Below are 6,000 nucleotides of genomic sequence, written 5' to 3'. Positions count from 1 at the left end.
AGGCACTGTGTTAAATCCTTAAATACCTTAATCATCCCAGTCTTCTGGGGAAGGTATTTTCTGTTACCGGTAACTGCTGGGGCCAGCCACAGGACACACCACATCTCCCCTAGAGCCTCAGAGAAATAGGCTCTTCTGTGGAATGCCAAGCCAGTGCCCACACATCCTCTGTAGCTCTCTGGAGCCATAGACACATACTAACATGACCTGTCTGAAATAGAATTTGGAGGAATCACTTTGAATATCTCTAGTGGGAAACAGAGGTGATCCTGGTTCTCTAGAAAGAAATCCTCTAACTTTCAGAATAGCTATAAAGAGTTGAGGATTCCGAATCCACTTGTGCTGCTTTGGCTCCTTCATGCCTCATTTTCTGCTTCTGTTTAATGTTACTCTAGTGCATGGTGTCAAGTACAAGCTTTGGACTTAGATTTGGATCCAAATCCCAGCTGAGTTCAAATGGAAATAAAAATAGTACCTACACCCTCACAGATTGTCTAAATTGAGAAAATAGAAGCAAATGAAAAAACGGAAGTACAGAATTCTGCACAGCACCCGGCACATGGTAAGTACTCAATAAATGGCAGCTGTTATTGTTACAAAATTGTCACCAAAAGTCTATGAAACATTATTAAAATAGAAATTATAGGTGGCAAGAATTAAACAGAAATCTCTGCATTATCCAGGGTAAGTGGATTCTAATTCAAAACAATAAGAAACAAGAAAACTCAAAAGAGGGGAGTAAAGACATATGTGTGACTAGGAGAGATCTAGGAGTGAAAGACAAGAGGGCTCTCGAGGGGGCTTGATGAGGAAAAAGGGGAGATAAGGAACAAGATAAGAGGAGATAAGGTGTTGTCATACTTCATCATCAGAGAAGAAAGAAAATTCCTCTGTGAGCTAAGGATTCAAGACCTTTCCTTATGAAGTAGCAGAGCCCCAGATACAGAGTTATGGCAGCAGCTTGATTCTCTGGACATTTAGAAATCAAATCACATGGTGTTATTTTGCGTATATGGACACATAATCCTTTCATCTGAAGGATTTTGATAAAAGACAAAGCATCAAAGAACAAGCATGGTATGATGGAAGAACTATAGGCCAAGTCAGGTACAGGAAAGGCCTTCTGGGCTCCTGGAACATCCCATACAAACCCTTTTTATTATTGGACCTTTTTTTTTTCCCCTGTATGTTTTTCATCTCTTTCCCCCATTGGATTGTAAACCGTCCAGGGCAAGAACCTCATCTCATCTTCTGTAAGGTCCCTTTCCAGCCCCAAATACCATTACTGTAGTAGGCAGAATTAACCCCAAAGATACCCATACAACTCCTAGAGCCTGTGAATGTTACAGTAGGAAGCAAAAGGGACTTTGCAAATGTAATTAAGGTTATGGACTTTGAAATATGGAGATTATCTTGGATTATCCAGTGGGCCTAACCTAATCACACAAGCTTTTGAAAACATAGAACACTCACTGGCTGGAGGTAGGAGAGATACAGCAGTAGAAAGGGAGATCAGAGAGATGTGAAACATGAAGACTCAACTAGCTTTACAGATAAAGGAAACGCAGGCAGCCTCTAAAAGTCGAGAACCCTAGGCTGCCAGCAAGGATATGGGGACTTCAGTTCCACAGCGGCATGGAACTGAATTCTGCCAACATCCTGAGTGAGCAGGGAAGCAAATTCTCCCCCAGAGCTTCCAGATAAGAGCTGAGGGCAGCCAGCACCTCCACCTCGTGAGACCTGGCCCAGGGAAGCCAGCCACACCCACCCAGACTTCCCAAGTCACAGAACTGTGAGATAGTGTATTCCAGTGGAGGAAAGCTACTACATTTATGGGAATTTGTTACAGCAGCAATAGAAAACTAATACAAACATTAATAACTTAAAACTTGTACAGCATTTTCCCAGACATCACTTCACTGAATCTGCAACAAGCATGACGGTATGATTGCCCCCTTATTTTAAGAAACCGATGCTCAGGGAGGATAAGTAACTTGTTCAGGTGACCAGCCAATGAGTACTCTAGGCAGAATTCACACTCAGGTCGAACTTCAGTGAGTGTTGTCTCCTCCACGGCAGCTGCCATTCTGTGGCTCTAAGGCTCTACTGTCTTAAGCTAAGTGAAAGTGGACTTAAGAAAAGACTAAAACAACAACAACAAAACCTCTCAGGTTTGGGGGTGCTTGGGTGGCTCAGTTGGTTGGGCATCTGACTTCGGCTCAGGTCATGATCTCACGGTCCGTGGGTTCGAGCCCCGTGTCGGGCTCTCTGCTGACAGCTCAGAGCCTGAAGCCTGTTTCGGATTCTGTGTCTCCCTCTTTCTCTGCCCTCCCCAGCTCATGCTCTGTCTCTGTCTCAAAAATAAATAAATGTTAAAAATTAAAAAAAAAACGAACAAAACCTCTCAGGCAGCTTTCATGCTATGAAAACTGAAAAGCTTTGAATACTCATTTCTGTTTCTTCCAAAGATATCGAGTAAGTCACAGAACAAGTCAAGTTATAAACACGTAAACATTAAAAAAAAAAAAATCAAGTCTTCTTTCTGACACATAGAAAAGATGTTGATAAACGGCAAAAGGAGAAATCCTCAAAAGAGTGGCTGCCAATGAAATATTTTCTCCCATTCAGATGCTCTTGTAGCCACTGTTAAAGTACACCTTTCACAGATGCCCTGTTTTGCTACCTGGTTTAGGAACGCCTCTGTGTTGGAGCTTTTAGCCCATTTTATTGCCAAGAAGTTCAACTGGTTCTTAGTCTGAAATTCCCCTTTTACAGTTTTTTTTTTTTTACTATTTATTTATTGTTTCTTTACAAATAGTTTATTGTCAAATTAGTTTCCACATAACACCCAGTGCTCATCCCCACAAGTGCCCTCCTCCATGCCCATCCCCCCTCCCCCCCCTTTTATAGTTCTACCCATTAGTTCTAATTACTAAACAAAATAATCCCTTTCTCTCGTTGGTCTTTCCATCTCTCAAATATCTGTGAATTGTCATCACACCCTGCCCTTGGGTATCACTTTGCCAAGCTGCAGGCTCGTTCTGCCTGCCTAGGTCAGTCTTTCCCTGATACTATTGATCTTCACGTCTGAACTTCTTTCCCATATGTTTCTGTTCAAATGAAGGGTCTAATGTTGAACAGAGTGTTCTGCACACTATAGAAGTGCTGTATTCTAAAAGGTGAATTACACAGTAATTTATAAAGAAAAAGGAAATGTGCCACGGTTTGGTACTGGATTAGAAAACTGTAGCACCGACTGCTTCTCTGCCTGCAATTTAAATAAATAGCAGAGTACAATGAATTTCCCCCAATTTTACATAAAAGTTTATGGCTACAAATTCAGTAACTTAAAGGTCAGACACTACACGCTGCTGAAAACAGCACTGTGAATATTTACATAGTATTTAAATTAGTTTTAATAGAAAAGATTAAGTGGACATCACGTTTTGCAATAAATTTTGGATATGATACATTAAAAAAGTATTTCTCCACGAAGTCTGGCTAAACTTCCATACCAGATTAAACATCCTGCCAAATAGAATCAGACGCCACATTTTTAAGAGCCAGAAATCTGGCCCAACATTCTCTATTCTTACCAAGAACTAAAGAGCTGTTTGTTTGCAGCAGTCTCCAGATAGATATTAATACTGGACCTTTCCAGTAGATTTTGTAACTCTCTATTGAGAAAAACTCTTAAAATTTGGCCAGACGTGGCTGTGGTTCCTGATAGCACATAATTCTTTCAGGGCTCTTATTAGCTGTTTAGTACTATACCCCCACCCACTAATTCACATCAGTGTTGTCTCTAAACAAAACCAGTCCCACAGAGTAATTTACCCAGTAATTTACAATCTGGCTGATTACCACTTTTTTCTGGTCAACAACACCCAGCAAATTCTTTGTGTTCAGAAAGCAACTATGCCATGGGGTAGCTCAAAATGTAATCTTTGGCTGAAAATGCAGACCTTCTGAAAGTCAAACTAAATAATTCCATATCCATTCCCTAAGTTATAGAGATTATTACATTTTAGTGATTTCTTGAAGAAGAAAATGTAAGGATGTGGATAGTCCATAAAAATAAGGAAATTGTCCCCAATCCTGAGGCTAGCATATTATCTGAACTCAGAAAACTGTCACAAAATGTTCCAAAAAAATGAATTCCTTCCTGTTAAAAAATGTCTCAAATAATGTTAGGCACCATCTATTGAGTACCTACTATGTGGTTTGACATTTTATAGTACCTACTATGTGGCTTGACAAGGTAGACATTAATATTCCCTTTTACAAAGGGAGAAGCAAGCTCAGAGTCCTTACTTATTGTTAGCTCAAGTTCCCAAAGCTGTTTAAAAGTCAGAGCTAGGACCAAACCCACATCTGATGGGCCCAAAGTTTCCTATACCAGGCTGCTCTCAAGTATTATTTTCTGAAATTGCTAAAATTTCAGAAGATAAAGCTTTAATTATATGATTTAATTTCATTAGTTCTTTTTTCTAAGGTGACATATATGGGGAAACAGAAGGGGGTTTATATTTTTATGTGATTAAAACTTTCAAAAGGATTTTACAACTTAAAAATAACTTTAATGATCATTGCCTAATACTTGAGAAACTTTAGGGGCACCTGGTTGGCTCAGTCGGTTGAGTGTCCTACTTCAGCTCAGGTCATGATCTCACAGTTGTGAGTTCGAGCCTTGCATCAGGCTTTGAGCTGTCAGCACAGCAGCTGGAGCTGGAGCCTGCTTCAGATTCTGTGTCTCCCCCACTCTCCCCCTCCCATGATCATGCTCTGCCTCTCTCGGTCTTTCAATGATAAATAAATGTTAAAAATTTTCTTGAAATACTTGAGAAACTTTATTGATGCTTACTCCGGTAAACACTGTATTAATACAAGAGACACAGAGATGAATAACTGAGAGTTTCTACCCTCAAGATGTTTACAGTCCAATGAGACTATTAAAAAAGATTAGCGGTGTCCCCCTTTTGCAGAGGAAGAAACTAAAGACTGGTAAGGTTTAAGTGCCTTGCCCTAACTTACCTTCCCAGAGGCCGACAGGACCTGATCCAAGTTCTTCTGATCTCACTTCAGTGACTCCTCCACACCACCCCTACCTCCACTTCAGCTTCCTAATTGTGCTCTCCATTATTGTTCCTCTACATATTCAACAAGGCTTGTAGGAATCTGAAAATCTGAATTCATCTGGATAAGTACAGCAACAGGGTTAATGATTTTAATGCACAAAGAACCCACTATGCCAATTTGTTTTTAAAAACATATAATAAAACCACAAACTGACATTTCTTATTACTTGAGCTGCTTCAATCTTAAATTGAAACACTATTCTAAGAAGCTGCAAATATTTTCAAAAAAGTGCAGGTTAAGTCAGGCTAAGGGAGAATTTTTAATGTTCTCTTTCATCATCAGGGCAACAGAAGGTCACTGTAAGAGAGAATGCATTTCTGTGACAAGGTTGCTATACTCAGAAACTCCCTATGAATTGTTTTCAAATTGTTATTCAACTTATCTCATTCATTTACTTAATGACAGCAAGCCAAGACTTTGTGCTGCAGGATCAAAATGGATGTATGAGATACAGTCTCTGTTCAGGGGAAATAGAAACAAATTACTACAAAGGAATGATTACCTCTACTTGGGGCAAACAGCTTCCTGAAAGCTAAGGCATGAAAAGAAATTTGCCTAGTGGATTGGGGTGGAGGCAGAGAGAAAATGGTGAGGGTGGGCACAGAGAATAGCAAGATGTTGTTGCAAAATGTGTGCTATGCAAGATGACCTAACTTAGAACTAAAAGTATTAGCTAATGTGCTTGCTCTGTATTAATCACTTGGAAACTGAGCATATCACTACCAAATGGAACTTTTCTGTTATTATTTCATAGCTCTTTATGAAACCAATTCCAATCCAGCCTTTATCCCTACTACTCCACTGAAACTGATTTTGTAAGTGATCACCAGTGACTTCCATGTTGCCAAATTTAATCCAAAA

This window comes from Crocuta crocuta, unplaced genomic scaffold (genome assembly GCF_008692635.1).
Source record: "Crocuta crocuta isolate KB4526 unplaced genomic scaffold, BGI_CrCroc_1.0 scaffold168, whole genome shotgun sequence".
Lineage (NCBI taxonomy): Eukaryota > Metazoa > Chordata > Mammalia > Carnivora > Hyaenidae > Crocuta > Crocuta crocuta.
This window is presented reverse-complemented; position numbering follows the sequence as displayed.